Below are 24,070 nucleotides of genomic sequence, written 5' to 3' on the forward strand. Positions count from 1 at the left end.
ACAGGCTGAGAAAGAAATTAGGGAAACAACACCCTTCTCAATAGTCACAAATAATATAAAATACCTTGGCATGACTCTAACTAAGGAAATGAAAGATCTGTATGATAAGAACTTCAGACTCGAGTCCAGGGCTTCCTTGCCAGCAGAGTTGCCTGACACCCGCAAGGGCCCACACAGGATTCCCCACGGGATCCTAAGACCTCTAGTGAGTGGACCACAACTTCTGCCAGGAGTCCGGTTCGAACACCAGATATCTGGGTACCTTCCCTGCAAGAAGAGAGCTTTCTTGCAGAGAATACTCTGCCCACTGAAACTAAGGAGAGTGCTACCCTCCCAGGTCTGCTTATAGAGGCTAACAGAGTCACCTGAAGAACAAGCTCTTGCCAGAGACAACTATAACAGCTAGCTTCAGAGATTACCAGATGGTGAAAGGCAAGCGTAAGAATCCTACTAACAGAAATCAAGACCACTCACCATCATCAGAACGCAGCACTCCCACCCCACCTAGTCCTGGGCACCCCAACACAACCGAAAATCTAGACACAGATTTAAAAACATTTCTCATGATGATGATAGAGGACATCAGGAAGGACTTTCATAAGTCACTTAAAGAATTACAGGAGAGCACTGCTAAAGAGTTTCAGGCCCTTAAAGAAAAGCAGGAAAACACAGCCAAACAGGTAGAAGTCATTAAAGAAAAACAGGAAAACACATCCAAACAGGTAATGGAAGTGAACAAAACCATACTAAAACTAAAAAGGGAAGTAGACACAATAAAGAAAACCCAAAGCGAGGCAACGCTGGAGATAGAAACCCTAGGAAAGAGATCTGGAACCATAGATGCGAGCATCAGCAACAGAATACAAGAAATGGAAGAGAGAATCTCAGGTGCAGAAGATTCCATAGAGAACATCGACACAACAGTCAAAGAAAATACAAAATGCAAAAGGATCCTAACTCAAAACATCCAGGTAATCCAGGACACAATGAGAAGACCAAACCTACGGATAATAGGAATTGATGAGAATGAAGATTTTCAACTTAAAGGGCCAGCTAATATCTTCAACAAAATAATAGAAGAAAACTTCCCAAACATAAAGAAAGAGATGCCCATGGTCATACAAGAAGCCTACAGAACTCCAAATAGACTGGACCAGAAAAGAAATTCCTCCTGACACATAATAATCAGAACAACAAATGCACTAAATAAAGATAGAATATTAAAAGCAGTAAGGGAGAAAGGTCAAGTAACATATAAAGGAAGGCCTATCAGAATTACACCAGACTTTTCACCAGAGACTATGAAAGCCAGAAGAGCCTGGACAGATGTTATACAGAGACTAAGAGAACACAAATGCCAGCCCAGGCTAATATTCCCGGCCAAACTCTCAATTACCATAGATGGAGAAACCAAAGTATTCCACGACAAATCCAAATTCACACAATATCTTTCCACGAATCCAGCCCTTCAAAGGATAATAACAGAAAAGAAGCAATACAAGGACGGAAATCACGCCCTAGAACAAGTAAGAAAGTAATCCCTAAACAAACCAAAAAGAAGACAGCCACAAGAACAGAATGCCAACTCTAACAAAAATAAAAGGAAACAACAATTACTTTTCCTTAATATCTCTTAATATCAATGGACTCAATTCGCCAATAAAAAGACATAGACTAACAGACTGGCTACACAAACAGGACACAACATTCTGCTGCTTACAGGAAACCCATCTCAGGGAAAAAGACAGACACTATCTCAGAGTGAAAGGCTGGAAAACAATTTTCCAAGCAAATGGTCTGAAGAAACAAGCTGGAGTAGCCATTCTAATATCGGATAAAATCGACTTCCAACCCAAAGTTATCAAAAAAGACAAGGAGGGACACTTCATACTCATCAAAGGTAAAATCCTCCAAGAGGAACTCTCAATTCTGAATATCTACGCTCCAAATGCAAGGGCAGCCACATTCATTAAAGACACTTTAGTAAAGCTCAAAGCACACATTGCACCTCACACAATAATAGTGGGAGACTTCAACACACCACTTTCATCAATGGACAGATCGTGGAAACAGAAACTAAACAGGGACACAGTGAAACTAACAGAAGAGATGAAACAAATTGACTTAACAGATATCTACAGAACATTTTATCCTAAAACAAAAGGATATACCTTCTTCTCAGCACCTCACGAGACCTTCTCCAAAATTGACCATATAATTGGTCACAAAACAGGCCTCAACAGATACAAAAATATTGAAATTGTCCCATGTATCCTATCAGACCACCATGGCCTAAGACTGATCTTCAATAACAACATAAATAATGGAAAGCCAACATTCACGTGGAAACTGAACAACACTCTTCTCAATGATACCTTGGTCAAGGAAGGAATAAAGAAAGAAATTAAAGACTTTTTAGAGTTTAATGAAAATGAAGCCACAACGTACCCAAACCTTTGGGACACAATGAAAGCATTTCTAAGAGGGAAACTCATAGCTCTGAGTGCCTCCAAGAAGAAACGGGAGAGAGCACATACTAGCAGCTTGACAACACATCTAAAAGCTCTAGAAAAAAAGGAAGCAAATTCACCCAAGAGGAGTAGATGGCAGGAAATAATCAAACTCAGGGGTGAAATCAACCAAGTAGAAACAAGAAGAACTATTCAAAGAATTAACCAAAGGAGGAGTTGGTTCTTTGAGAAAATCAACAAGATAGATAAACCCTTAGCTAGACTCACTAAAGCGCACAGGGACAAAATCCTAATTAACAGAATCAGAAATGAAAAGGGAGTCATAACATCAGATCCTAAAGAAATCCAAAACACCATCAGATCCTTCTACAAAAGGCTATACTCAACAAAACTGGAAAACCTGGACGAAATGGGCAAATTTCTGTACATATACCAGGTACCAAAGTTGAGTCAGGATCAAGTTGACCATCTAAACAGTCCCATATCACCTAAAGAAATAGAAGCAGTTATTAATAGTCTCCCAGCCAAAAAAAGCCCAGGACCAGACGGGTTTAGTGCAGAGTTCTATCAGACCTTCAAAGAAGATCTAATTCCAGTTCTGCACAAACTATTTCTCAAAATAGAAGTAGAAGGTACTCTACCCAACTCATTTTATGAAGCCACTATTACTCTGATACCTAAACCACAGAAAGACTCAACAAAGATAGAGAACTTCAGACCAATTTCTCTTATGAATATCGATGCAAAAATCCTCAATAAAATTCTCGCTAACCGAATCCAAGAACACATCAAAACAATCATCCATCCTGATCAAGTAGGTTTTATGCCAGGAATGCAGGGATGGTTTAATATACGAAAATCTATCAATGTAATCCATTATATAAACAAACTCAAAAACGAAAACCACATGATCATCTCGTTAGATGCAGAAAAAGCTTTTGACAAGATTCAACACCCATTCATGATAAAAGTCTTGGAAAGATCAGGAATTCAAGGCCCATACCTAAACATGATAAAAGCATTCTACAGCAAACCAGTAGCCAACATCAAAGTAAATGGTGAGAAGCTGGAAGCAATCCCACTAAAATCAGGGACTAGACAAGGCTGCCCCCTTTCTCCCTACCTTTTCAACATAGTACTTGAAGTATTAGCCAGAGCAATTCGACAACAAAAGGAGATCAAGGGGATACAAATTGGAAAAGAGGAAGTCAAAATATCACTTTTTGCAGATAATATGATAGTATATATAAGTGACCCTAAAAATTCTACCAGAGAACTCCTAAGCCTGGTAAACAGCTTCGGTGAAGTAGCTGGATATAAAATAAACTCAAACAAGTCAATGGCCTTTCTCTATACAAAGAATAAACAGGCTGAGAAAGAAATTAGGGAAACAACACCCTTCTCAATAGTCACAAATAGTATAAAATATCTTGGCGTGACTCTAACTAAGGAGGTGAAAGATCTGTATGATAAAAACTTCAAATCTCTGAAGAAAGAAATTAAAGAAGATCTCAGAAGATGGAAATATCTCCCATGCTCATGGATTGGCAGGATAAACATTGTAAAAATGGCTATCTTGCCAAAAGCAATCTACAGATTCAATGCAATCCCGATCAAAATTCCAACTCAATTCTTCAACAAATTAGAAGGAGCAATTTGCAAATTCATCTGGAATAACAAAAAACCTAGGATAGCAAAAAGTCTTCTCAAGGATAAAAGAACCTCTGGTGGAATCACCATGCCTGACCTAAAGCTTTACTACAGAGCAATTGTGATAAAAATTGCATGGTACTGGTATAGAGACAGACAAGTAGACCAATGGAATAGAATTGAAGACCCAGAAATGAACCCACACACCTATGGTTACTTGATCTTCGACAAGAGAGCTAAAACCATCCAGTGGAAGAAAGACAGCATTTTCAACAATTGGTGCTGGCACAACTGGTTGTTATCATGTAGAAGAATGAGAATCGATCCATACTTACCTCCTTGTACTAAGGTCAAATCTAAGTGGATCAAGGAACTTCACATAAAACCAGAGACACTGAAACTTATAGAGGAGAAAGTGGGGGAAAGCCTTGAAGATATGGGCACAGGGGAAAAATTCCTGAACAGAACAGCAATGGCATGTGCTGTAAGATCGAAAATTGACAAATGGGACCTAATGAAACTCCAATGTTTCTGCAAGACAAAAGACACCGTCAATAAGACAAAAAGACCACCAACAGATTGTGAAAGGATCTTTACCTATCCTAAATCAGATAGGGGACTAATATCCAACATATATAAAGAACTCAAGAAGGTGGACTTCAGAAAATCGATTAACCCCATTAAAAATGGGGCTCAGAACTGAACAAAGAATTCTCACCTGAGGAATACTGAATGGGAGAGAAGCACCTAAAAAAATGTTCAACATCCTTAATCATCAGTGAAATGCAAATCAAAACAACCCTGAGATTCCACCTCACACCAGTCAGAATGGCTAAGATCAAAAATTCAGGTGACAGCAGATGCTGGCGTGGATGTGGAGAAAGATGAACACTCCTCCATTGTTGGTGGGATTGCAGGCTTGTACAACCACTCTGGAAAACAGTCTGGCGGTTCTTCAGAAAATTGGACATAGTACTACCGGAGGATCCAGCAATACCTCTCCTGGACATATATCCAGAAGATGCCCCAACTGGTAAGAAGGACACATGCTCCATTATGTTCATAGCAGCCTTATTTATAATAGCCAGAAGCTGGAAAGAACCCAGATGCCCCTCAACAGAGGAATGGATACAGAAAATGTGGTACATCTACACAATGGAGTACTACTCAGCTATTAAATAGAATGAATTTATGAAATTCCTAGCCAAATGGATGGACCTGGAGGGCATCATCCTGAGTGAGGTAACACATTCACAAAGGAACTCACACAATATGTACTCACTGATAAGTGGATATTAGCCCCAAACCTAGGATTCCCAAGATATAAGATACAATATGCTAAACACATGAAACTCAAGAAGAATGAAGACTGAAGTGTGGACACTATGCCCCTCCTTAGAATTGGGAACAAAACACCCATGGAAGGAGTAACAGAGACAAAGTTTGGAGCTGAGATGAAAGGATGGACCATGTAGAGACTGCCATATCCAGGGATCCACCCCATAATCAGCATCCAAACGCTGACACCATTGCATACCCTAGCAAGATTTTATCGAAAGGACCCAGATGTAGCTGTCTCTTGTGAGACTATGCCGGGGCCTAGCAAACACAGAAGTGGATGCTCACAGTTAGCTAATGGATGGATCACAGGGCTCCCAATGGAGGAGCTAGAGAAAGTACCCATGGAGCTAAAGGGATCTGCAACCCTATAGGTGGAACAACATTATGAACTAACCAGTACCCCGGAGCTCTTGACTCTAGCTGCATATGTATCAAAAGATTGCCTAGTCAGCCATCACTGGAAAGAGAGGCCCATTGGACACGCAAACTTTATATGCCCCAGTACAGGGGAACGCCAGGGCCAAAAAGGGGGAGTGGGTGGGTAGGGGAGTTGGAATGGGTGGGTATGGGGGACTTTTGGTATAGTTTTGGAAATGTAAATGAGCTAAATACCTAATAAAAAATTGAAAAAAAAAAAAAAAGAACTTCAAGTCTCTAAAGAAAGAAATTAAAGAAGATCTCAGAAGATGGAAAGATCTCCCATGCTCATGGATTGGCAGGATCAATATAGTAAAAATGGCTATCTGCCAAAAGCAATCTACAGATTCAATGCAATCCCCATCAAAATTCCAACTCAATTCTTCAACGAATTAAAAAGGGCAATCGGCAGATTCATCTGGAATAACAAAAAAACTAGGATAGCAAAAAGTCTTCTCAAGGATAGATGAACCTCTGGTGGAATCATCATGCCTGACCTAAAACTGTACTACATAGCAATTGTGATAAACCTGCATGGTACTGGTATAGTGACAGACAAGTAGACCAATGGAACAGAATTGAAGACCAAGAGATGAACCCACACACCTATGGTCACTTGATCTTCGACAAGGGAGCTAAAACCATCCAGTGGAAAAAAGACAGCATTTTCAACAAATGGTGCTGACACAACTGGTGGTTATCATGTAGAAGAATGAGAATTGATCCATTCCTATCTCCTTGTACTAAGGTCAAATCTAAGTGGATTAAAGAACTCCACATAAAACCACAGACACTGAAACTTATAGAGGAGGAAGTAGGGAAAAGCCTCGAAGATATGGGTACAGGGGGAATATTCCTGAAAAGAACAGCAATGGCTTGTGCTGTAAGATCGAAAATCGATAAATGTGACTTCATAAAATTTCAAAGCTTCTGCAAGGCAAAAGACACCGTCAATAAGACAAAAAGACCACCAACAGATTGTGAAAGGATCTTTACCTATCCCAAATCAGATAGGGGACTAATATCAAATATATATAAAGAACTCAAGAAGGTGGGCTCCAGAAAATTGAATAACCCCATTAGAAAATGGGGCTCAGAGCTGAACAAAGAATTCTCACCTGAGGAATACCGAATGGCAGAGAAGCACCTGAAAAAATGTTCAACATCCTTAATCATCAGGGAAATGCAAATCAAAACAACCCTGAGATTCCACCTCACACCAGTCAGAATGGCTAAGATCAAAAATTCAGGTGACAGCAGATGCTGGCAAGGATGTGGAGAAAGAGGAACACTCCTCCATTGTTAGTGGGATTGCAAGCTTGTACAACCACTCTGGAAATCAGTCTGGCGGTTCCTCAGAAAATTGGACATAGTACTACTGGAGGATCCCGCAATACCTCTCCTGGGCATATATCCATAAGATGTCCCAACTGGTAAGAAGGACACATGCTCCACTATGTTCATAGCAGCCTTATTTATAATAGCCAGAAGCTGGAAAAAACCCAGATACTCCTCAACAGAGGAATGGATACAGAAAATGTGGTACATTTACACAATGGAGTACTACTCAGCTATTAAAAAGAATGAATTTATGAAATTCCTAGGCAAATGGATGGACCTGGAGGGCATCATCCTGAGTGAGGTAAACTCGCACAATATGTACTCACTGATAATTGGATATTAGCCCAGAAACTTAGGATACAGAAGATATAAGATACAACTTGCTAAACGCATGAAACTCAAGAAGAATGAAGACCAATGTGTTGACACTTTGCCCCTTCTTAGAATTGGGAACAAAACACCCATGGAAGGAGTTACAGAGACAAAATTTGGATCTGTGATGAAAGGATGGACCATCTAGTGATTTCCATATCCAGGGATCCATCACATAATCAGCTTCCAAACGCTGACACCATTGCATACCCTAGCAAGATTTTGCTGTAAGGACCCAGATATAGCTGTCTCTTATGAGACTATGCCGGGGCCTAGCAAACACGTGGGTGGATGCTCACAGTCAGCTATTGGATGGATCACACGGCCCCCAATGGAGGAGCTAGAGAAAGTACCCAAGGAGCTAAAGGGAACTGCAACCCTATATGTGGAACAACAATATGGACTAACCAGTACCCTGGAGCTCTTGTCTCTAGCTGCATATGTATCAAAAGATGGCCTAATCAGCCATCACTGGAAAGAGAGGCCCTTTGGACTTGCAAACTTTATATGCCCCAGTACAGGGGAACGCCAGGGCCAAAAAGGGGGAGTGTGTGGGTAGGGGATTGGGGGGGTGGGTATGGGGGACTTTTGGGATAGCATTGGAAATGTAAACAAGGAAAATACCTAATTAAAAAAAGAAAAGAAAAGAAAAGAAAAGAAAAGAAAAGAAAAGAAAAGAAAAGAAATGAGGACCAGCATCATCTCAAGTCTTGACTGATGACACATGCCTCAGAAACCTTCACTGAATCTTGGACTTCTCCTAATGTGGAAACAGCACATTGTCTCAGCTCTGTGGTATTAAGTCATTCCATGACTAGGAACTGAGTGCTCAAGACTTAGCTATTGATATACAATGGGATTGACCTGTAGTCATTGCAGTTGAGGATGCTATCACCCTATCACGTGATTATTTTATTTTATAGATAAAATAAGTGAACCACACAAATTCATTACTTTTTATGTTGATTAAGGTAAACATCAATAATTTTCATGTGATTAAATTCTAAGAAACTGTCTAAGAAAAATTGCACACATATGTACAAAGAGGCAAAATGTAATTGTATGTTATATATGTGCTGTATACTGGTGTTTATAGGTAAATATTGCACTTATATGTGACCTTACATTACACTTTGATTGTACCTTTCAATATAAAAGTGAAAATGTCGCCAGAAAGACCAATGACAGTATTTAAGCCACATACAATGGACTATAGGATTGTAATGGCACTTTTTTATTAGATATTTTCTTTATTTACATTTCAAATGCTATCCGGAAAGTTCCCTGTACTCTCTCCCCACCCTGCGTCCATATCCCACCCACTCCCACTTCTTGGCCCTGGTGTTCCCCTGTACTGGGGCATATAAAGTTTGCAAGACCAAGAGGCCTCTCTTCCCAATAGGAAAGTATTTTTGTTGAATGTGAAAAAAAGATGCATTGGGAGAGGAGTAATTGGAAAAGATGGGTTAAATAAACCAGTCTTTATTTTATAAAGTACTTACTATGATATTTATTATTCAAAAGACAACAAATACTAATACATGCTTTTCATGAACATCAGCTCAGAAGATAACAATTATTTTCCTCCAATTCTTTCACAGAAAATGGAGGCTCATGAAGGTTAAATAACTTGAGATATTTCATATGGTTTCAGAATTCATTCTCTTGAGTTCTACACTGCCTTACTACCTGTTAATGCAAATTGTTAATGTCTAGATGAAGGCACAAATATGCTAGAAACTCAGGAGTTACTCAGCTGTGAACCATAACCTACCCACATACATACCCCACTTTTATTTGGCAAAAGTATTTTGCAATATCCGTAATGTAAAACACCTTAGAAAATATCCTGCTGGGCAGTGGTGGCACATGCCTTTAATCCCAGCACTTAGGCGGCAGAGGCAGGCAGATTTCTGAGTTTGAGGTCAGCCTGGTCTACAGAGTGATTTCCAGGGCAGCCAGGGCTACACAGAGAAATCCTGTCTCAAAAAAACAACCAAACAAAAACAACAACAAAATATTCTGTCTGCTAAGTCTTAACTTGAGTTTCTTCTCAGTAAATCTTGGCTGTTTCTGTATGGTTTTCTAAGTAAAAATTTTGTACTAAATGTGTCTGTTACAGACATGATATGCACCTCATGGTCTTACAAAAGAAATTTAGTTTGATCAGTAGAGTCATAAAATGACTTCAAGGACTTATATTTGAAAGATACACACAGAGCACAAGTATTCACAAAACAATAACAATGAAGAAAGTGGTACCCAAAGTTGCTTCAGCTGAGAATGGCCTGGTACATCATCATTTTTACCTAAAAGATCATTAATAAAGTTAGATGACTTACAATTCTCTGAACTCTATTCCCGTAGACCAACGGAATTTCAAGGATTCATTTGATGGTCAGATTATTTCTGATAAATATAATTTTAGAAAATGTAATAAAGCTGAAGACTTTATGATAAATGAAGAACTAACTTAAACCAGAAAATATAAATTTGAGGTTCACCAAGAAGTACTCTACCTTCACCTGAAACTATAATGTAGGATTTGTTAAAAAAAATAATTTATCTTACATAATATTTGAAATGAGTTAATCAATTTGGTTAAAAATATCCAACAGTATACTGTTCTTTTCCCCAGTAAGAATTTCTTATTCCACCTAAAATCCACTTTAAGAATCACTGAAGTTTTTCTCAGAGTTTATCTTATTATTTTTTACCTTAAACAAATTATTTCAAAGCTTAAAATATTATGAAATAAAAACAGAAAAGCTTTATTCTGACATGCATTCACATTAAATGTGGGTGAACATCTCACCAAGTGTTTGTTATTCATAAAAAACACTGCCACTTTCAGAGCCTGATTATAGGGACCTTTCTCTACCATCTCATTAGGACACAGAACAGTCTGAAAACACTGGGAAGCAAGGGTACCACTTCCAGACTCATCAGCCATGGTCTTCCCTCTTAACTTCAGGATCCATTTTTGATCACATTTCCCTTTTATATAGATCTTCTTACACTTGCTCTTAAGAGGTTAAACCCAAGGTCTTATACCTTCAAAACCAGGCATTGTGGTAAAACATGAAGCTTTTTAACTTCACTATAGTTCCTTCAATTATTACTTCTTAACAAACTCACCCTATAGCCTACAGATTAAAATGCTCTCAAGCTCACTTATCATTATAAAATAGGAACATAGAATTATGGTTCAGAATAAGTTTTGAAGTAGTATTACAGCTTATTTATCTTGCAAATATATATGCATCTGTTACTGGCATCTATGATGTTATAAGCATAAATTAAAATACTTGGAAAATTAAAGGCTGAATATAATATATAGACCATGATAATAACACTGGGCTAACAGCATATTAAATTATAAATCATGAAAATATTGAGATTAAGAAAGATTAATAACCTGCTACTTAGACACAACTTTTAATCACAAAAAGATATATGAAAAATGTCTTGATTTTTGATACTTGTACCCCAGATTCTCTGACAACATCATAATCATCTTCTCCTTGAAAGTGTGGAATTCATACTAAAATGGGGAAAATATGATCAGTGTGTAATTTTTACATCAAGGAAATACATACTTTATTTTCTTGATGTGTGTTGTTTTTCATTTATGAGATTTCTCTAGACATAATAATTCTTTTCTGTCATAAGACTTCCTTGAAAGGCATGTCAAGAGCTTCTCTGGTGCACACACATGATATAAAGGAGAAATCAGGAAAATCCTTTATGCATTTAAACCATTAAGACCTATTCTTGTGACCTGAACAGTGAAAATAATTTTAAGGAAAATGAAAGTTGAAAAATTAATTTACCTAACTTTTCAATCTCCACTGCAAATTCCAATTAATCACCTAAACTTTCAGAGTTCATGCATGCTTTGTCACAATGCCTTGTCTTGGTTAATCCTTCTTTTAAGCTTCATAAAGTGAGACCCATATATTAGTGGCGTGATATAGTTTGGGACTTTGCATCTAACAAATGTTCAGATCTTAGACTAGAATGTTTACAAGGCTTCAACATAGCCATAAGCAATGCCCAAACACAGAGGGAGAGACAGTAAATGCATCTGGTTTTTCCTCAATTTCTGTATTCCACTTCATTCCAACTCTCAGAAAGTCTTGGTTTTCCTTTAACATTGTATCCACCTAAAACATTTCAGTTGCTATTCTCATTTTCTGACAGGAAGCTATGAGCAGTAGGAAAAGAACCCAATTCTGCTCTAGGTTTCTATGGGTATTTCTTTTCCTTATCAAGGAGTCTACCTTTCCTTTTTATTGTTCAAGAATTTCATAGGTATATATAATATGCTTTTATCAAATCCACTCCAATTCTTCTTTATCACCCACCACTATTCAAACCTCTAATTTCATGGATTATTTTTTAAAACCCATTTTTCCATTTAGTGGTGCCAATATGTGCATGGTCTGGGTCATCTACAGGAACACAGGTGGTCTCTCAGGGTGCATCCATAAGGTAACTAACTCCCCTCCCCTAGCATGCATCAATTTAAAACAAATCCTAATAGGGCAGAACTTCATAAAGCCCATCTGAACAGTTCAGCTGGTTCTTCTTCCCAGTGCAATGCTCTCAAAAATGAGCCACAGGTCAAAATATATTTACAAATACTTTGGCCATATAGCTAGGCTCTTCTCTGACTAGACCATAGCTTAAATTGACCTATTATTCTAATCTACACTTTGCCATGTGGCTGATTTCCTATGCTCAGGTACCAAGTGTCCATCTCATCACAACTTCCTGGGCAAATCTTCCATGCCTGGTGCTCTCCCAGAATTCTTTCTGTCTCCTCGAACTTCTACCTCCTATTTTCTTCCTAAGCCATAGGCCATCAGTTTTATTTTTGACAGGTGCCACATCCATACAGACATAAGATATTCTCTCTCCACCTGTCCCCATCCATGCTGTGATTTTGTCTGGTTTGATCTTATACACGTCTTTTGCATACATTCCCAGCTGCTAGAAGTCATTGGTTTTCTCCTCTCTAGAAAAACTGCCTTTTGAAAAATGAAGCAGGTGTATGTATTTCAACAATAATAGCCACCTCAGTTACAAAGCCAACATAATGGGGCACTGGGTCCTTAGTGACAAGAAAGCTTCTGAGTCAGCTCTGTACCACTTCCCTGCTTACTATTGCATCAGAAAATTAATCATTGGTTTTCTTTCAAACAAAAAGTGGAAGCTTCATTGCAAGCAGTACTCCATCAGTCTTTGATGTCACATAGTTTGCCACAGGCTCAGGATGCAGTTGCATGATAGATTGGACTGTGGGTGAGTATTACATTTCCTAAGCTGAAAGCTGAAGATTGTACACTCTAATTTGGGCAGAATCACCGAATTTAGTCCAGCATTCAATCAATTCTGCAATTTTCACAGTATCTTTCTTCCAGTTTCCAAAGCAAATATTAAAATTGGCTACTTTATATAATCAACACACAAAACTAAGCAGCTTTTTCCTACCAATAGCAAACATACTGAGAAATAGAAAAATAATCCCAATACAAAATAAAATACAAAATAGTGTCAAAATAAAAATTAAATACAAATAATAAGCCTCAAAAATGAAAATAAAAATAATAAGCCTCAACAAGGATGCTAAACATCTCTCATGATGAGAACTTTAGAGCATATGAAAAATAAAATTGGAAAAGATATTAGAAGATGAAAAATCCCCCTGTATTCACACAACACCAGAATTTATATTGTGAAAAAGTCAAGATTTAATATACTACTCCCAAAATTCCAATGGCTTTATTAAGAGACAGAGAAAAAGCCATAAAATTCATATGACTTATAAACATACATACATGCATATGCTCGTAAACATACATACATATGTATGCTTATAAACATACATACATGCATATGTCGGCAATGTAATACAAGAGGACCATGTTCAATATATCAAAATACCTAATTTCAGATTATACTATTGAGACATGGTACTGATACATAACAAAACAAAATAGATAAACAAACAAATGAAAATGACAGATTAAGTAGAAAGAACAGAGAATCCCAGAATGAATCCACAAAGCTTCACCCATCTGGTTTTTAACAAACGATGATCAGAAGATAGGATGTTCACATGTGAAATGAAATCAAATCTTTATCTTACTCTGTACAAAAGTCTTTTCAAAACTTAAAACTTTGAAGACAATCGAGAAAATCACTTCAAAACATAGCCAAAAACTTTCAGAAAAGGATTCCAATAGCAGTGAATACATTGATAAATATGACTAAATTGATTGATAAATATGACTAAAACGAAATGAAATGAAAAAGTTTATACTCAGTGTATTCAATAAATGACAATGAAGGTAAAACTTAACAGTAAGAGAAAAATGTTTGCCAGCTACACATCTGGCCAGGGATTGAGACCTAGAATATATATGGAATTCAAAAAAATAAAACATTTTGACAAAATCAGCCAATCAATACTTGGACAAATAAAAGAAACAGAAAACTCTCAAAACAAGAAGCACAGATGGCCAATAAATATATTAAAAACTGATTAACACCCTGAGCCAAAGGAAATGCAAGTCACTAGATTGAGATTCCAACTCATCCCTATCAGAACAGCCATGATCAGGAGAGCAGCATGCTGATAAGAGTGCAGGAGTACATTCTACACATTGTGTCATAATGTAATTCAGTGCATTTTGTAAGGAAATAGGTATGGTGCTTCTTCAAAACATTCAAAGGAGATACCACACACCATACATCATAGAGATGCTTCTGGGCCCATATATATTGCAGCCTCATTCACTGTAACCTCATATGGAATTAGCCTAGATGTCACACATCTTATGAATGGGTAATGAATATGTGGTATAGATACACAATTTATTCTGCTATATAAAAGAATAGAATTATGTAACTTACAGGGAAGTGAATAGATCTAGAAATCACCATATTAAACAAAGTAAGGCACACTCCAGAAGAAAAGGAGAATCTATATTGGAATATATGACACGAAAGAAGATGAGGGGCTATGTGCAAAGAGGAAGAAAACTAGTAGGAATGAGAAAGGAAGAACTAGAAAGGGTAATTATGGATGAATTTGGCCAATATGTAACATCCATGTATGAAAATGTAATAATAAAATCCACCCTACTTACAATGAATAACATTAATAAAATATAAACTGACCAAGATAGCATATTGCAATAATCCGAGGATGTGTGTGATGGAAGCAGAAAGATCAGGTGTTCAAGACCAGCCTCAATCACACAATACATTTGAAGCTAGCCTATGCTGCACAAAGACCCTGCCTAAAAGAACATAACAATAATTTATTAACGAAAAGTTACAAGAATACTATTTTGAGATTCAACAATTTTGGCAGGAGCACAGTTTCTGAAACAAAAACGATATATGTCAAGAGTCTATCTAATTCCTAATTTGTTTGGCCTTCATCAAACTTCAGTAATAATTGTCTAATGTAATCTGGGCCTTCCTCAGTTTGTGGGCAGATCCCACTTCTGAACATACATGAGTTCTACCACAGACAGAACATCTCATAGGTTGAACATTAAAATCATAAATAATTTAACGGCTAAGTTATACCAGTGTAATGGGTTGACCTTCGAATGTCCATGTACTACCTGTGCTCACATAAGCAATGAAACCATCTCTGTGGAAATGATCTGCTCGTCGATTTCAATGGTAAGATCTCAATAACATGGCACAATGCAGTTCACCCTGAAGATTTGAAAACCCAAAGTAATATACAATTGTCTTTGCAGTATGTATGTCAGTGTGACTATTGGGCTCCTGGATTGTGTTTCAGTTGTGAAAAGAACAAATCTTGTCCATTGTTTGCCACTCTAGTTGGCAGTGTAAACCTGGGAGAGTGGGCCTAAAATTGAGGCAGACTAAAGTCTTATGCAACAGCCAACTTTATGCAGAGAGTCAGACAATTTATACTCTGAAAGTTAAGAAGAATTGTGTAAATAAGATGTTCAATCATAAGGATAAGCCACATACAGCAAAACCATATTTTTCCACAGAGCAATAGGAATAACAGCAGCTGAAGTAAACTCACTCCTATCTGCTATACTTGGGAGAAACACAAAAACACTAAAGACTAAAGATTCTTGTTTCTTGGAGGTATAGTTCTAGTATCTTGTAGAACATAAACCCATATTTGCCTTCAATGGTAATAAAAGTAGTATGATGTGCTATTCAAATGAAAACTGTTTCAAATACCAAGGAATAAGATAAATACAATCCCTTTTTAAAATAGATGAATAGGTCTCTTTCAGTCCCTAGGCACAGCCCTAAATGCAGAGTCCTTAGGAAAGATAACAGTAGCTGGATCCATCCAATCTAGAGCTGAAGTAGAGGAGGACCTGGAACATAAGCTCAACACATGATCAGAGGCACTCCCTGTGGATGCACATTTCAAACGTTGCCAAAACAAGATTCTTAGGTGAAATGGGGATCTGTGTGTTTTGCAGAATAACTTTCTCCCTTGTGCACAAGGCCTTAACTTGGCTCCAGATCGGCAGACTTGACGATATGGCCTATTTCCATTTCCCCTTTAGCTGGAGATTTGCTATCTTTCTGGTGAACTCATCTGTCTCCTTGCCCTCGATGGCCCAGGATCAGAGAAGCTGAAGGGGAGTCCATAATGCTTCTGCAGAGCCCATCTGCAATAATATATACATACCCCTTCTGATTATTTTCCTGGAGAAGTAAAAATAGGGCAGGTTAAAGCATCTGTTTGCTTATTTCATTCTGTAATAAAACCAGGAGGTTAGAGTGTGCACAAGTACAAGTATATTGCAGGAAATAATCCTTCAACATAAGCAGAATATGAAACAATGTTTAGGGGTTAATGAATTAACTATAACAGATGATAATAATACTGTTGGGTTGTTCTATCTGTTGGGCTGAAGAAAAAGAAGTATAAATAGATTCATAAATATCTGGACCATGAATCCCTCCTTCACCCTTAGATGAACCATCAATAAAAAAATAAAATATTTTCCTCTGGAATGGGAGAAGGTTGGAGAATATTTATAATCACAAATTCAGTTCATATGAGAAAATCCCATATTTACCTAACCTTCCATAGTAACCTGCAAATGAAATTTGGATATGCATAGAGTTCTTACGTCTCTTAAAAACTGATTCTTTCTTAAGGGTAATACACTTTTGCAAGAAACAAACACCCCCAAAATTGTTGACATCAGGTGCTCCCCTGATTTATTAATTGAGAAGCAAGAATAAGGTAACAAGGTATTATTTTATGACCTTTATTGTATAGCTCAATCCATCCGAGTGGTTTGTCCTCTTGTGTTATAATTCCTGTAGGAGACATCAAAATGGGGGAAATGAGTACGTTTAAAGGCAGTGAAGGACATAGGTAGGCATTTTCTTAAACCTATTATAATTATGGTTCTTTAATGCTTTAACCTCCCATCTAGTCAAGCACCCACCAGAGGTAGGGAAGAAGAAAGGTTAATAGGAAACAAGGATTGTGGACATGTTTAGAAATATTTCTAGGGTGATTCCAATTTTCATTATCAGCCATCCCGTCCATGAGCAAAATACCAAACAAACCAGCAGTGACAGCATGATACAGAAAAAACCATGAGGTGCCACCGACTGGCACAAGTCTGAGAAAGGAAGAAGAAGCAATCAGAATACTGCCAAAAGTCCTTTGTTGTGTTTCTTTCTACAAAGTCAAGACAAGTGATAATCAGCAAAGAAGGAAAGGTAAACTAATACAAGAGTATTGTCAGCAAAGACTCGCCAAGTGTTGCAAGGCAAGTCAATACAAGAGCATTGTCCACTATCTGTTGGCATATACTTTTACTCTTTCCAAATGTCACATGCCCTCTCAAACTTCCACTCCAGGAGAGCATCACATGACCTTTCACCAGGCAGCTTCTATAAAACCTCAACATGTCTCTTCTTAGCAAACATCCTCTCATGTGGCTGCTTCAACAAAACATCCTCTTGTAAGCCAGTTTCCAGAAAAGTACCACATGACATGACTGAGTATCATCTGAAACCAGAAATTCCCACTTCAGGTCCACATTATACACAAATGCCTATTTTTCTGAATTCAAATAACAGTAGTTATTTTCTTTCATTTGAGAAAACATGTGAATTCTGTCTAGTGTCTTCTCTCCTAGTGTTTTAAACAGAGTGGCTAGTAAACAATTGAGTATAAACAAATTCTTTTCCCCTGCTGTGCCCCTAGACTGAAAAGTTGTAAACTTAGCATTTTCATAGGCTGTCCTAAATTATCATCAAAAAGTAAAGAGAATGCAGTATTAGATTAAGTGCCAAATTCCACACTCCATGCTTCAGGCAGTGAATAGGCTTATCTAAAGGTGAGACCAGTAAGGGTGCTGAGGGAACAGCCACCAGGCACCAGCATAGTTGTCTATTGTGCTGTTTTGAATTTGGACTTCTGTCTGATTGGGGAAAAGCTCTTTTTATGACTTTTTACCAATTTTAAGGTTTTACCTTTCCAGTTCATGTTTACTCAAGAAATTAGCCATCTCTTTGTCATGGTGAAAAGCCTACTTATATTCCCTAAGAATTGAAAGGAAGTTCGAATCAATGTCCAAGTGACCTAAAATTAAACAGGGATCTTTGCCCAATGCTTATATGCCTTTTCAACATTATTTCAGATTCTTCCCTATACTTCATCTAAAGTCACTTCAGAAACAGAAATTTTAATCATAAACAACTTGCAAGAAATATAATAGCTGTGATTTTAATACTTGCGGTTCTTCTGTAAGAAATTATACACAAGTTTGAGATAGACAATGCCTTTCCTGCCTTCTGCCTCATTCTGCCCATCTACCTCCTTCTGTGAGGGTATCCCCTCTTATCTCACAGCCAACTTCAGCTTCCTGTTCAGGTTCCACTTTTTTACCACTCTAGTTGTGGTATGTGAGTTCTGTAGTATATGGCCCTAATTGTTAAGCAGACTAAAGTCTCATGCAATAGATAATTCATTTAGAACATCAGCCAGTTTATAATCTGGTGGTTTAGAAGAATCACAAGAATAAGGTCTTCAATCACTAGGACAAGCCATATGTGGCAAAACATGTTTTTTTGCATGTAGATATATAACAACAGCTGAAGTAAACTCACTCCTATCTGCTACACCTGGGAAGAACACAATAACATATTACAGGAACAAGGCTCTTGTAAGCTTTCTTGGGGGTTCCTCACAATCACTCAGAATTCAACCATAACTTCATTCTCAGACCATGTTTAAACAAACAACATTTTCAGAAATAGCAGGTAAAACATATTACTTCATAGCAATGATAAATATATCCTTATAGTCAGCTCTCCTTCACTTGTTAGTCAGGGTCACTCAAAAACTAACTCACTGGATGGCAACTGCATCAGAAATGAGGATAAGCCCTCAAAGGATTTATAGCAACTCTGTGTGATGACACAAATAATTGGGACTTTCTTTAACCTGATATTGGCAATGTTCACAAATCCACCATTACCACAAAAAAGAGGGAGAGATGTAACTACAATGTAGTTGATATCATTATTTGTTTCTTACCATGACCAGAGATGTCACAGACCTAAAGATCTTCTGTAGAGGAATTTTAAGTCAGTAACATGGATGCTCTTGCATAGCATCACATATCCAGCTATAATGGAGACACACCTTTAGTACACGTATTTAATCCCTAACAGTGAAGTCTAATTGAAGAGCAGACTATGTGACAAATTTGATAGAATGAATTGAGATAGGGTATGTCCAACTCTCATGAAAGAGAGGCTACTTAAAGAGTAATGAGACTGAAGGAATTGGATTCAATTCAGTGTATTCAGTTCAGTTCAGAGTAGTTCAGTTCATAGAATTCAGAGTCATTTTTTCCAATCAGAGCAATTCAGTCAGAAGCAGAAAGAAGCCAATTTGAATTAGTCAGTTTGGAGTTTGATCCAGAACAGCTGAGTTGAACAAGCCTGTCAGAGTCCAAAAAGAGCTAGAAAGAGTGAGATTATTCAGAAGTAAGTCTCAGAGCCTGAAACATTCTAGGCCTAGGTTACCAGACAGAGGATGGAAGCTGAAGCTTTCAAGGTTTGGGCTTGCAAAAAATTAATTTGTATGGTGACCAGGAGCTTCTAGGTTTAGGCATAGAAATAATTACATAGAAACTCTCTGGTCTCAGCCCAAGCCATGTATTCATAAAGCTTGGGTATGGCTCTCATCTCATCCCTTCTTCTATGGAAATCAAAGTAATATTTACATTTACAATCTTCCTACCACATACAGCGCTGATAGCTTCTTGGTTGGGTCTGATTATTATCTACGTTATTTATTTGGGAAGCTATAAAAAGGGAACATTTTCATGTCATTCATTTGAAAATACTTTAAATTAATTTGAAGTCTTATCTAAAATTATCAGATTTCACTTGGTTGTAATCATGCCAATTATGGAGACATGGAGGAAGCTAAATGTAATAAGTAAAATGAAGATGATAACAATTCTATACTTTAAAATATGGCTCGTTATCATCATGAATAATGCTAATTTGTATTTCTTACTGTTCAGTGGAGCAAGTTTTCATTTAGAGTTTATAGAGTTTAATTCCATGGATTATTCAGACTTTGTATAGCAAAATTTTCAAGTTCTTCTCTCTCTCTCTCTCTCTCTCTCACACACACACACACACAACCCCACAGTTCAGATTAATATTTTCTCTAATATCCTCATACACTAAAATCCAACACTATTGTGAATCATCATAATCAGGGTAATTTTAAAAATGTTTATTTTGCTGAAGATTCTACCTGCCAACTATGGTTGATATAATAAGATATTTTATTTATTTATTTCATGCAAATAAAAATATTTTTAAAGCTAGAAATCACTATCAGTTGAAAGATAATGTTGTAGGTGACAATTGAAAATAAGTTGCCAGAAAGATAATCTGCTTTATTTAACAGAATGTTAAAATTGAGTGTTAGACGTAAGAATTGCTATGCAAGCCTGGTTTGGTGGTGCCTGCCTCTGGGGGCTTAAGGCCATCCTGGTCTTCATAACAAGTTCCAAAATAGAAATATGACACTGTTGTAGGAACAGGGGCCTGGACCTTCTTTGAAGACTTCTGTACACCTCTTATCCATCCTCATGTGGTGTCTCCAGGGTCTCACATAAAAATGATGGAAATTGGAAGTATTTTTCTCAGTAGCTTCTCATGATTTATGGTGATTATTTGTTATACATGTGCTGAATTAGCAAATACTTACCATAACTCTAGACATAAGGATAGAATCTATCCTATCAGACTCCAGTTATTTTCATTAGACTATCAAATATAACTTGTATGTTTCTGTTAAAGTGCAACTTAATATATACTTCTTACAGATTACTATACATATTTATAGTAAAACACTATCTGAGACAGGCTGAACATTGACCTTGGATGTTATGACTATATATTTATATTTAGTTTCTTACACATAACTTCTCATGAATAGCTACGAATATTTGAAATATTTCTTTATAGCAAAACATTATCTGAGAATGCTAAACATTGACCTAAAATCTTGGAACTATATATTTGCTTAAATTTTGCTTCAGCACAATGTTATTCACTACACTTTCTTTTTCTTAGGTACTATCTCATGAATTACCAAATTTAATCCTTTTCCATCTTCTCCAAAGATTTATCACACACCATTATTATATTAGTGTTTCTAGAGTGAGTTCACATTCAAATCAAATGTTATTTTTGCTTTTCTAAATGTATAGTATTATTGCTTTATACACATGTAGTCATGACTAACAACATGATAATTCATGCCTGAAAATATTCATCTAATTAATCAATTTTTCTCTATGAGGGGAAGCACCACAGTTTTACTAATACTTGAGAATTCTATACTACTTAATGAATATACTTGGAGACCATTGCAAACAGCAAAATCACCAACAAATAAAACAACGATGTGAAACAGTAAAGCTATATTATGTTCCAAAACGGACACGTTCATGGTAAGATACAAAAGACAAGGAAACAAAGCATTGTTCTTTGACCTCACTTGAGAGCATGTGCTTGGATGACTCAGAGTTTTCACCCACCCCACACTCCTCCTGTGCATGCCTGTGAATGACTGCAAATGTGCTATAAGGATCAATTTTTGAGATATAAATAAAAATCTAGAAGATAGAAAAACTTTCAACTATAGGAAATGAAATGAATGAAAGTCACATCTATTTAGTAGACAAAAAAGGTTAGAGATGTTTAGTGGCTAATGCAAGATCACATGTTATGAAAAAATCAATGGCTAGAGTCTAGACATGCCTACCCATTATAACATAACTGTTTCTTAGTACCTCTCATGAAAGTATCAAGAACTACAAAAATATCAGTGAAATAGGCAGTCAGTGCTAGAGAGAATTTGGGTAGAATCTCTTATATCATTGACCCACAATAATGTGGGTCAGTCCCAAGCAAGCTAGGCCATTAGTAAATCAGAGGAGTTTGATGGAAGAGGAATTAGATTGTCATCAATATTTTCAGAGAGTCTCTCCTTGTTTTATTTATTATTGATGCACATCAATTTTATTCCATTATCAATGGGCTTTTGAGCAATGACTTTGATGTGCCAGGTCTTAGACATAGTAGGAACAAGCAGACTATCACCTTCCAGCTAAATTTAGAGTTGACTTGAGATACAGGCAGGTCACTGGTATAAGAGAAGTAATTTGGTACGCAGGGAATGTGTGGTGGATATCCCCAAACCTCAGTGTGCAAAGTAAACAAAACCTAACCCCTATTTTTCCTCATTGAAAGGACATCCTTTAAATTCAAATTCAGGCATCATGCAGATAGCTTTTCTATGCTTCTCCAGGCTCTCACCCATTGGGCTGAAGTTCCTGTGTTCTAGTGCCTCATTAATCACAGGAGAAAGTGAGACAGTAAGCGAAAATTACTCTAAATCTTTCTCAAAGGGCTTGAGGGATTGATTACAAAGGCATGAACTACAAAATGGCACTTTCAAAAGGAAAACAGAAAAAAACAACATTCAACAAAGCAAATAAATATTAATGAATAGTCTAAATGAGTTACCAGCTCAGACATGAAGAAGACCCCTGTGTCCTCTGGAACAGAGGGCTTGCTGATAAATGAGGAGGTAGAAAGACTAGTGCTCACCACGCAGTGATGGTGCACACCTTTAGTCCCAGCACTCTGGAGGCAGAGGCAGGCAGAACTCTGAGTCCGCAACCTGGTCTGCACACTGAGTTCTAGTATAGCTGGGGCTACACAGGCAAATCCTGGCTTGAAAAACCAACCAACAAAACAAACAGACAAACAAATAAACAATGAAAGTTGAAGTAAAGCTATATCTTCAAGGTTAAGAGCACTGGTTGCTTTTCCAGAAGACCCAGGTTCAATCCCAGTACCCTCACAGCAGCTCACAGCTGTCCGTAATTCCAGTTCCAGGGGATCCAACACACTCACATAGACATACATCCAATACACGTGAAATAAAAATAAAGGCCAATGTTTCTTAATTGAAAATTCTATGCAAGTGAAAGGGTAGAAAAATTACACAAGGCGCATACCAGTGTGTTGAACTACCCTTGGCATTTAATTATTTATACTAGGAAAATCAAAACTACTTTAAACAAAATTTTAACTTCTTAAGGAAACTTTGTAGTCATTTAAGGAGTTTTTCTTTTGTTCAAAGAGGAAAGAGAAGTACTTTAATATATTCTAGAGTCAGCTACATTTAAGTTACCATTAGGATATAATAATAACAGTAACTGTAGCTGCCCTGCCCTTCAGTACATCACACGATTGAAGCAATAAAATGATCTCAGGGAACTTGGGAATAGGAAAATACCAGGTTGCCCTTTGAAAGTTCAGCTAGCAGTATTTAGGGCGTGGATGAGACCACCTGTGAGACCACCTGTGAGACCACCTGTGAGAATGAACTGAAGAATTGCTTTAAATGTGTGCCTCCAGAGCTCTGAAACAATTAGATTTCCAGATTGATTTGATCTTGATATAATTACAGAGAGACGGGTCTGAAATGTGTCTCTAAATTGTAAGCACAAAAGAAAGAAATGCCATTTTGTCCTGTCTGGAGGAAGACTGAATTCAAAGATGGATAGAGTGCCCAAAGCATGAAAAAGAAAAGCCAAGAGAAAAGCCAGCAATGCTATTAGATAGTAGGTTCTCACATGACTTTTTTGTCCTCTTCCTTTAGATTAATACTTCTCCTTGTACCTTTTCTATGCAATATCCCCAAATCCCTCCCTGATTAGATCTCCCCGCTGTGTATAATTACACCATCTCTTTATTTTTATTTTGTAAAATATTTTCACAAGAGTTGGTCAAGGAGACGCCAGAGGCTCCACAAGCAATGCAGGCTTTTTGCCCATTTTCTTAGCTAGTCATAAGAGTTAGGTAAAGAATAACAGTAAGTTTGT

Source organism: Mus musculus, chromosome 6 (genome assembly GCF_000001635.26).
Source record: "Mus musculus strain C57BL/6J chromosome 6, GRCm38.p6 C57BL/6J".
NCBI lineage: Eukaryota > Metazoa > Chordata > Mammalia > Rodentia > Muridae > Mus > Mus musculus.